This window comes from Lonchura striata, unplaced genomic scaffold, assembly GCF_046129695.1.
Source record: "Lonchura striata isolate bLonStr1 unplaced genomic scaffold, bLonStr1.mat Scaffold_277, whole genome shotgun sequence".
Classification (NCBI taxonomy): domain Eukaryota; kingdom Metazoa; phylum Chordata; class Aves; order Passeriformes; family Estrildidae; genus Lonchura; species Lonchura striata.
The window spans coordinates 7,501-18,798 of NW_027461159.1; the positions used below are offsets into that span (position 1 = coordinate 7,501).

Sequence of the window (11,298 nt, forward strand, 5' to 3'; positions counted from 1 at the left end):
GGGAGTGGTTAGGGGCGGGGTTAGGGTTAGGGGAGGGGCTGGTGGCGGGGTCGTGGGAGTGGTTAGGGGCGGGGTTAGGGTTAGGGGAGGGGCTGTGGGCGGGGTCGGGGAGTGGCTAGGGGCGGGGTGAGCGTCGTGGGAGTGGCTAGGGGCGGGGTGAGCGTCGGGGGAGTGGCAAGGGGCGGGGTGAGCGTCGGGGGAGTGGCTAGGGGCGGGGTGAGCGTCGGGGGAGTGGCTAGGGGCGGGGTGAGCGTCGGGGGAGTGGCAAGGGGCGGGGTGAGCGTCGGGGGAGTGGCTAGGGGCGGGGTGAGCGTCGGGGGAGTGGCTAGGGGCGGGGTGAGCGTCGGGGGAGTGGCAAGGGGCGGGGTGAGCGTCGGGGGAGTGGCTAGGGGCGGGGTGAGCGTCGGGGGAGTGGCTAGGGGCGGGGTGAGCGTCGGGGGAGTGGCTAGGGGCGGGGTGAGCGTCGGGGGAGTGGCTGGGGGCGGGGTGAGCGTCGGGGGAGTGGCTGGGGGCGGGGAGAGGAGGAGGGGTCGGGGCTACCTACTGGAACCCCTATTATGCATATAGTATATATAGTATATATATACTGTATATACTATATAGTATATATATATAAAAAGAAGAAAAATATAAAGTCTGGTGCAGCAGTAGAAATTTTGATGCTCCCAGGGAGTAAAAATTTCTCTTTTAAATGTTTTTTTTTTTTTATTTTTACTCCCTGGGAGCATCAAAATTTCTACTGCTGCTTTTTTATTCTAAGTTTAGAAAGAAAGAGAAAGAGAGGAAAAAGAGGAGAGAGTGAGAAGAAGAAGAGGAGAGAGTGAGAAGAAGAAGAGGAGAGAGTGAGAAGAAGAAGAGGAGAGAGTGAGAAGAAGAAGAGGAGACAGAACAAGAGGAGAGAGTGAGGAGGAGAGAGTCAGAGTGAGAAGAATAAGAGGAGAGAGTGAGGAGGAGAGAGTGAGGAGGAGAGAGTCAGAGTGAGAAGAATAAGAAGAGAGAGTGAGGAGGAGAGAGTGAGAAGAATAAGAAGAAGAGACAGTGAGAACAAGAGGAGAGAGTGAGGAGGAGACAGAGCAAGAAAAATGAAAGACTTAGAGAGAAAAGAAAAACCAAAAAAGTCAGATCAGAAAGAGTAAAGAGAAAAAGAGTGAAATGCAAACAGAAAAGGAAGCGCTTGAAATGAAAGAGAAAAGGAAATGGGCGAGGAAAAAAAGAAATAGAGACGGAACAAAAGGTAGGGTTCGAGAGGGAAAGAAATAGAGAGTTAGAAAGACAAAAGAGTTAAAGTTAGACAGAAAACAAAAAAGTGTTAGAGACAAAGAAAAGGATAGCGAGTGTAAGAAAGACAAAGGGTGACAAAGAGAAAAAAAAAAGAAGAAGAAAATGCAGTGAAACCTAGATTGAAAGAGACATACAAAGAGACATGGGGAAATACATGTAGAGGACTAGAAAAAAATAGACAGGGTTAGAGAAACATAGAGATGTGTTAGAAATGGAAACAAAGGAAACACAGCCAGAGACAGAGAAAGAGTTAGACGTGGAAGGATAAAGTGAGGAATAGACTAAAGAGGAAAGTAAGAGACAGAGGGAGAAATAGGGTTAAAATGATGACGCGACCACACCAAAGAAAGACAGGACACGAATGGTGGGCGGGGCAGAGGGTAAGGGGAATTGTTATTGGGGCTGATTAATCTTTATTCCTTTAATTTAAACTTCAGCAATACACAGGGAAATAAAGTATACAAATGTGAGTACAGATACAAATACAATTAAAAATACATCGTACCTGGGTACACAAGTACAAGTCCAATTTACATACAGCAAAATACATCAAAAGACAGGAACAACTGCAGATACAGAACAATATAATGTACTACAAGCCAAATACATATTGACACAATATAACCGTTTCAGACGGGCCCTTTACGCTTTTATTGTTATGACACGCCCGGAACAAAAATGGCACGAAACTCTCGGCCGACCTGCACGCCCCCTTCCTGTTGCACACAAACTCACATTCGCTGCAACTGCATTCTGACCCCTGAGGCGTCGTCTCTCCTCGGGAACGTGGTTCCCTGGAGACTCCCAAAAAATCCTCCTGCCTGACGAAAACCTCGGTCCCGGGGCGGTCGGCGCCCTAACTTTGGCGATGAACGTCGCCTCGCTGACCGGCCGGGACCGAGGAAAAAAAAACCCAGCCGGGGGGAAAAAAAAAAAAACCCCCCGGCTGGGGATTTTTTATTCTAAATTTAAAAATGAGTGGCAAAACCTGAAAGGCAATATGCACAAGGTTATGACTGCTTCACACACACAGCACTCCTTCGGCTTACACGCAAACCCACCCTCGCTCTCATCTCAACCGCTCCGCTAAGCCCTGGCCGCCGACGCTCGGTCGTGACGCTCCTCGGGAACGTGGCTCCCGGGAGACTCCCAAAAATTCCTCCTGCCTGACGAAAACCTCGGTCCCGGAGCGGTCGGCGCCCTAACTTTGGCGATGAACGTCGCCTCGCTGACCGGCCGGGACCGAGGAAAAAAAAACCCAGCCGGGGGGAAAAAAAAAAAAACCCCCCGGCTGGGGATTTTTTATTCTAAATTTAAAAATGAGTGGCAAAACCTGAAAGGCAATATGCACAAGGTTATGACTGCTTCACACACACAGCACTCCTTCGGCTTACACGCAAACCCACCCTCGCTCTCATCTCAACCGCTCCGCTAAGCCCTGGCCACCGACGCTCGGTGGTGACGCTCCTCAGGAACGTGGCTCCCGGGAGACTCCCAAAAAATCCTCCTGCCTGACGAAAACCTCGGTCCCGGGGCGGTCGGCGCCCTAACTTTGGCGATGAACGTCGCCTCGCTGACCGGCCGGGACCGAGGAAAAAAAAACCCAGCCGGGGGGAAAAAAAAAAAAACCCCCCCGGCTGGGGATTTTTTATTCTAAATTTAAAAATGAGTGGCAAAACCTGAAAGGCAATATGCACAAGGTTATGACTGCTTCACACACACAGCACTCCTTCGGCTTACACGCAAACCCACCCTCGCTCTCATCTCAACCGCTCCGCTAAGCCCTGGCCACCGACGCTCGGTGGTGACGCTCCTCGGGAACGTGGCTCCCGGGAGACTCCCAAAAATTCCTCCTGCCTGACGAAAACCTCGGTCCCGGGGCGGTCGGCGCCCTAACTTTGGCGATGAACGTCGCCTCGCTGACCGGCCGGGACCGAGGAAAAAAAAACCCAGCCGGGGGGAAAAAAAAAAAAACCCCCCGGCTGGGGATTTTTTATTCTAAATTTAAAAATGAGTGGAAAAACCTGAAAGGCAATACACACAAGGTTATAACTGCTGCAGACACACAGCTGCAGACACAAGTACACACAAACCCTTACAGACAGACACAGACAATCGCACTCTCACACGTTCTTCTGCTGACAGGCTGGCTGCCACCCTTACGTGAAAGAATACGCTGAAGAATATGCTTTAAACGCATCTTCTGACCGCAGCTCCTCGATGTCGAATGGTAGATTCCAGAAAATCCTGTAGGCACCCGGCGACCTATGAGACAAGGGGAGGCGGTCAATGACTGACTATCTGAGAGCTAGGAGCTACACAGACTCTGGGCCCATCGCTGTTTTACCCGAAACCCCGTAGAGGACAGATGAATGGCAAAGTTTTATAACTGCTCTACCTAAGCGTAACTACGTGGCCGGGCAAGGCAGCTCCGATCCTAATTGGCACAACAGAGGTGCATACAACATAAGCCAACCTTAGGTACATACAGTATAAGCGCAAACAACATAAGCCAACGTTAGGTACATACAGTATAAGCGCAAACAACATAAGCCAACGTTAGGTACATACAGTATAAGCGCAAACAACATAAGCCAAGGTAGGTACATACAGTATAAGCGCAAACAACATAAGCCAACGTTAGGTACATACAGTATAAGCGCAAACAACATAAGCCAAGGTAGGTACATACAGTATAAGCTCAAACAACATAAGCCAACGTTAGGTACATACAGTATAAGCGCAAACAACATAAGCCAACGTTAGGTACATACAGTATAAGCTCAAACAACATAAGCCAACGTTAGGTACATACAGTATAAGCGCAAACAACATAAGCCAAGGTAGGTACATACAGTATAAGCGCAAACAACATAAGCCAACATTAGGTACATACAGTATAAGCGCAAACAACATAAGTCAACCTAGGTAGGTGTAACATGCTCGTGTACGATATAAGCCGATGTAGGTAGGCGCGACATAAGCTGACGGAGATAAGAGATAAGTGAGGACTTGATACAATTCTCCAGAAGACTAATTTTTAAGCCCTATATCCTTTGAGAAGGCAGATGCTACAGAACTACTGTGGTCAGGTGATGAGGGGCTAATAAGCTCTGTACGGAAGTCCGAGAGAAAGGCTACCAAAACTGAGAATGAAGATGAATGAGAACATCTCGTGTACATCTTTCGGTCCCAAAAAAGTAAATATGTAAAGATGCCGGAATAATTGATATCCGGAAAGGTATGTGAGCAAAATATGGCCGATACGGCAAAAAAATGATGCTGCTAAAGCATGGAGATGTAACAAAGACCTATGACACAGACAACGGGACACGGACACAGACAACGGGACACGGACACAGACAACGGGACACGGACACAAGTGGAAACTGCCTGGCAATTTCATCTTATGGACCCAAGATTCCTAAGCCAAGATGAGCCATGGGCTGATGATGCCAAAGGAAAGAGAGCCCTAGGGCAATAGCACTTGATGATGATGTGTAACTCCTTTCAAGATGTTAGTGCCAAAGCACTTAAGAGGAAGCCTAAGAAGCTCAGTAGGCCTAGAGAAGGAAGAAATGACTACGGGGTGACCGTGGCTATAGCTGCGGACGTGAAGGCGTGCTCCTATGGTGAAGAGATCCACGACGACGTCGAGAGTCGAAGAAGGCCGCCGATGCGAACGTCACGAGAACGCGGATAGGGATCGGAACTGCCCTGCCCGGCGACGACTCTGGGGGGGCTGAGGAGAAACCCTCTCCCTTTGCTCCCGAGGGGCCCGTCCCACTATGGGCCTCTTCTCTGAGCTAACATCAAATAGCCTCCTGTGCTAGTAAAGGTTTTCCCCCCCAGCTCCCACCTACTGGCCCCAGCACTTAGCTTTTGCAAGATGACCGGATGGAATCCCATGTCAGTTGGATGTGGACGGCAAGACGTTCTGTGCATCAGCTTCGGTGCTCCCGTTTCCAAACTTCAGCTACGCTCCTCCTCAGGGTACCTAAGACAAAACGGAAAATTCAACTAGTGCACACAAAAAGAGAAATCCCCGAAACTCTGACACACCGCTGCCCCGGCTCACCTGAAATCTCAGTTTGACTCCACCGGCTGCCTGGAGGATACCTGGAAAACAAAAAGGTACACGCTTAAACATGCTGCTGCATAACGGTCACCTGTGAGTCACCGTGCCTAAATGCCAACTCACCCGCTCGCCTCTGTTCCTTCACACAGCTCGGGCAGCGACAGCACCTGCAAAAACACAAAGCAAAAAAAACCCACACTGAGAAACTGTGAAAACAACATCCCCCTGACCTGAAAAATACGCACACCCAGACCTTACACTTGAACCCACCTGGCCTTCGACATCCGGACCGAAGACATCTTGCAAGACGACTGCCTAAAATAAAACAAAGGAACCAAGAATGGATGCTTAGAATTGCACCAGAAATTGAGACCTGATTCAGAACAACTCCTTCTGTCCACTGCTCACCTGGCACACTTGGCCTTGACTGCTGCCGTCTGCCTGGACCTCCTAAAAATAAAGGCAAAGAACACTGTGGTAACACATTCACCATTTAGGCTTCCCCTGCAAATGCAAACAATGACTGACCCGCTCATGGCAACACCCTCCCCCAGGACTGGGGCCCTCTGCCGCAGATTTGAACTGCCAGCATCTGAAAGGAACTTAAGACTAGTGTCAAACAGCTGCAGGAAAATTTAGCTGCAGCAAAAAGTTATATGAATATCCCCATACAATCTAGAGCCCAACTACACCCTGCATTACAAATTTCAAGTCCCCAGGACTTGTGCTATTACAGGCTATGCAACAGGGCAGAGCAGCTCCAGGAAAAATACGTGCAGACACCCGTGACACAGGACAGGGAGAGCTTTTGAGGAGAAAAAAGGACTGAGAGATGCAAAGATAATAGGGTGCACCAGAGACAAGTGACAGGACACACACAGGAACTGCTCTGCCCTGAGCACCTCAGCATTGTGGTCAAAACAGACACTTTCCCTTTAGGTGGCTGAAGGAGACACTTCTTGGACATCCTCTTATCCAAAACTGACGCAAAAACCCCTTCTAGGAAGTCCTAACTCAGCACCCACTTCCATCCCCTCTGTGGGTCATAACCCTCAACTTATCTTGCACGCAGCAAATGCCTGTTGGGTCCAGAAGACGGCCATGGGCCGGTCTGCTAAGTTCCAGCTGTCACCTCTTGGTCTGCCGAGAGAGAGAAAACTAAACATCAGTGCACGGTCTTAGCAGCACATCGGCTAAAACCTGGTAAATCTGTTACTCACCATCCTCCTCAGAATGCCTGGGTTCCTGGCCTTCAAGCGTGCTTGGACTCTGATGCCATCATCGCAGGGTACACCTAGGTTAAGTGGAGACAAGACAACATGGCATTGCTGAAACATGAGAGTACTGGGCTGTGGTCCTTTGCTCAAATTACAAACATGTTATGGCAAACTCCTGATACAATCTAAAGCCCAACTACACCCGGCATTACCAATTTCAAGTACGCAGGACTTGTGCTATTACAGGCTATGCAGCAGGGCAGAGCAGCTCCGGGAAAAATATGTGCAGACACCCGTGACACAAGACAGGGACAGAGAGCTTCTGAAGAGAAGAAAGGACTGAGAGATCAAAAGAACACAGAGTGCACCAGAGACAAGTGACAGGACACACACCGGAACTGCTCTGCCCTGAGCACCTCAGCACTGTGGTCAAAACAGACACTTTCCCTTTAGGTGGCCTAAGGAGATGCTTCTTGCACATCCGTGTCTCCAAAACTGACACAAAAACCCCTTCTAGAAAGTCCCAACCCAGCACCCCTCTTTCATCCCCTCTGTGGGTCATAACCCTCCACTTATCTTGTACGCAGCTGCGGATGCAAATCCCTCTTGAGTGTAGAAGGTGGCCATCTGCCTGTCTGCTAAGTTCCAGCTGTCACCTCTGGGTCTGCCAAGACAAAGAAAACTAAACATCAGTGCACGGTCTGAACAGCACATCGGCCAAAAACTTGTAATTCTGCTACTCACCGTTCTCCTCAGAATGCCCGGGTTCTTGGCCTGCACGCTTCAGACGTGCTTGGATTCCGACGCCGTCATTGCAGGGTACGCCTAGGTTAAGTGGAGACAAGGCGACATGACATTGCTGAAACATGACTGTACTCTCACACCCCCCTCCCTACCTCCCGGACTCACCGCAACTCCGCAGCCATTCCTCAGGGCTGCTCAGATGGGACCTTGAAATGCAGGATTGGAAGGCTCCGTCACAGGGTCCTGTAATGCTTCCAGAGAGATCCAAAGTGCATGAAACCTGATCCATCAGCTGGTTGGTGACAGAGTTATGCATACTCCGAGTCGATTCCCTAAAGCACACAAACAAGAATGGATGCTTAGAGTCACACCAGAAACGGAAAGCTTAGCAAGAACAACTGCTTTGGTCCACTGCTCACCTGGCACACTTGGCCTTGACTGCTGCTATCTGCCTGGACCTCCTAAAAATAAAGGCAAAGAACACAGCTGTAACACGGTCACCATTTAAGCTGCCCCTGCAAATGCAGACAATGACTGACCTGCTCATGGGAAAATCTCCACACAAGACTGGGGCCCTCTGCCACTGATTTGGACTGTCTGCATCTGAAAGGAAGTTAGCACTAGTGTCAAATGGCTGCAAGACAACTTAGCAGAACCAAACATGTTATGTCAATATCCTAATACAATCTAGAGCCCAACTGCACCCAGCATTACAAATTTCAAGTCCCCAGGACTTGCGCTATTACAGGCTATGCAGCAGGGCAGATCAGCTCCGGGAAAAATACGTGCAGACACCCGTGACACAGGACAGGGAGAGAGAGCTTTTGTGGAGAAGAAAGGACTGAGAGACCCAAAGATCACAGAGTGCACCAGAGGCAAGTGACAGGACACACACCGGAACTGCTCTGCCCTGAGCACCTCAGCACTGTGGTCAAAACAGACACTTTTCCTTTACTGGCCTAAGGGGACGCTTCTTGCACATCCCCGCTCCCAAAGCTGATTCAAAAGATCCTCCCAGCACACCCTCTTTCATCCCTCTATGGGTCTGAGCCCTATACTTATCTCTTGGGCATCTGGGGATGACGATCCATGTCGCATGTGAATGGAGGCTGCCTCGCCTGCAGGGAATGTCTTATGGTCACCGGGCTGTGGTCCCGTGCTCAGCTACAATCGAGAACACCAAACATCACTGCATGATCTTAGCTGCACAATGGACAAAACCCAGCAATCCTGCTACTCACCGTTCTCCTAAGAATGCTCGGGCCGTGCACTTTGGCCAGGCTCGGAGGCTGCCACCGTCATCGCAGGGTCTGCCTGGGTTAAGAAGAGACATAGTGACTCAGCATTGCTGAAACCTAAGAGGACCTTGGCTCCCCCTCCCTACCTCGGCGACTCACCGCAACTCCTCAGCCATTGCCAATGGCTCCCTGGATGCCATCGTGAAATACAAAATTTCAAGGCTTCATCTCAGAGTCCAGCAATACTTCCAGAGGGCTCACAAGCACAGGAAATCCAGGCCATCGGCTGTCGGTCACAAAGGCTTGGCATACTCTGAGTGTATTCCCTAAAGCACACAAACAAGAATGGATGCTTACAGTTGAATCAAAAAGTAAAAGCTGAGCAAGAACAACTGCTTTGGTCCACTGCTCACCTGGCACACTTGGCCTTGACTGCTGCTGTCTGCCTGGACCTCCTAAAAATAAAGGTAAAGAGCACCGCTGTAATACAGTCACCATTTAAGCATCTCCTGCAAATGCAAACAATGACTGACCTGCTCATGGAAACACCCTCCCCCAGGACTGGGGCCCTCTGCCACAGATTTGAATTGTCTGCATCTGAAAGGAAGTTAGGACTAAAGTCAAACGGCTGCAAGACAACTTAGCAGAACCAAACATGTTATGTCAATATCCTAATACAATCTAGAGCCCAACTGCACCCAGCATTACAAATTTCAAGTCCCCAGGACTTGCGCTATTACAGGCTATGCAGCAGGGCAGATCAGCTCCGGGAAAAATATGTGCAGACACCCGTGACACAGGACAGGGAGAGAGAGCTTCTGAAGAGAAGAAAGGACTGAGAGATCAAAAGAACACAGAGTGCACCAGAGGCAAGTGACAGGACACACACCGGAACTGCTCTGCCCTGAGCACCTCAGCACTGTGGTCAAAACAGACACTTTCCCTTTAGATGGCCTAAGGAGATGCTTCTTGCACATCCGTGTCTCCAAAACTGACACAAAAACCCCTTCTAGAAAGTCCCAACCCAGCACCCCTCTTTCATCCCCTCTGTGGGTCATAACCCTCCACTTATCTTGTACGCAGCTGCGGATGCAAATCCCTCTTGAGTGTAGAAGGTGGCCATCTGCCTGTCTGCTAAGTTCCAGCTGTCACCTCTGGGTCTGCCAAGACAAAGAAAACTAAACATCAGTGCACGGTCTGAACAGCACATCGGCCAAAAACTTGTAATTCTGCTACTCACCGTTCTCCTCAGAATGCCCGGGTTCTTGGCCTGCACGCTTCAGACGTGCTTGGATTCCGACGCCGTCATTGCAGGGTACGCCTAGGTTAAGTGGAGACAAGGCGACATGACATTGCTGAAACATGACTGTACTCTCACACCCCCCTCCCTACCTCCCGGACTCACCGCAACTCCGCAGCCATTCCTCAGGGCTGCTCAGATGGGACCTTGAAATGCAGGACTGGAAGGCTCCGTCACAGGGTCCTGTAATGCTTCCAGAGAGATCCAAAGTGCATGAAACCTGATCCATCAGCTGGTTGGTGACAGAGTTATGCATACTCCGAGTCGATTCCCTAAAGCACACAAACAAGAATGGATGCTTAGAGTCACACCAAAAACGGAAAGCTTAGCAAGAACAACTGCTTTGGTCCACTGCTCACCTGGCACACTTGGCCTTGACTGCTGCTATCTGCCTGGACTTCCTAAAAATAAAGGCAAAGAACACAGCTGTAACACGGTCACCATTTAAGCTGCCCCTGCAAATGCAGACAATGACTGACCTGCTCATGGGAAAATCTCCACACAAGACTGGGGCCCTCTGCCACTGATTTGGACTGTCTGCATCTGAAAGGAAGTTAGCACTAGTGTCAAATGGCTGCAAGACAACTTAGCAGAACCAAACATGTTATGTCAATATCCTAATACAATCTAGAGCCCAACTGCACCCAGCATTACAAATTTCAAGTCCCCAGGACTTGCGCTATTACAGGCTATGCAGCAGGGCAGATCAGCTCCGGGAAAAATACGTGCAGACACCCGTGACACAGGACAGGGAGAGAGAGCTTTTGTGGAGAAGAAAGGACTGAGAGACCCAAAGATCACAGAGTGCACCAGAGGCAAGTGACAGGACACACACCGGAACTGCTCTGCCCTGAGCACCTCAGCACTGTGGTCAAAACAGACACTTTTCCTTTAGCTGGCCTAAGGGGACGCTTCTTGCACATCCCCGCTCCCAAAGCTGATTCAAAAGATCCTCCCAGCACACCCTCTTTCATCCCTCTATGGGTCTGAGCCCTATACTTATCTCTTGGGCATCTGGGGATGACGATCCATGTCGCATGTGAATGGAGGCTGCCTCGCCTGCAGGGAATGTCCTATGGTCACCGGGCTGTGGTCCCGTGCTCAGCTACAATCGAGAACACCAAACATCACTGCAAGATCTTTAGCTGCACAATGGACAAAACCCAGCAATCCCGCTACTCACCGTTCTCCTAAGAATGCTCCGGCCGTGCACTTTGGCCAGGCTCGGAGTCTGCCACCGTCATCGCAGGGTCTGCCTGGGTTAAGAAGAGACAAAGTGACTCGGCATTGCTGAAACCTAAGAGGACCTTGGCTCCCCCTCCCTACCTCGGCGACTCACCGCAACTCCTCAGCCAGTGCCAAGGGCTACCTGGATGCCATCGTGAAATACAAAATTTCAAGGCTTCATCTCAGAGTCCAGCAATACTTCCAGAAGGCTCA

At 50.1% G+C, this 11,298-nt stretch overlaps 1 long non-coding RNA gene across 1 annotated transcript; it reads right to left on the reverse strand.

The window, feature by feature from the left end:
* Positions 1 to 10,037: 10,037 nt before the first annotated feature.
* LOC144248691 (uncharacterized) lies at positions 10,038 to 10,641 on the reverse strand. Its single transcript, XR_013342011.1, has 3 exons — positions 10,338 to 10,641; positions 10,218 to 10,259; positions 10,038 to 10,130 (listed from the first exon to the last, which is right to left on the reverse strand). It is a non-coding gene; the product is annotated as an uncharacterized LOC144248691 (long non-coding RNA).
* Between the last annotated feature and the right edge of the window lie 657 nt (positions 10,642 to 11,298).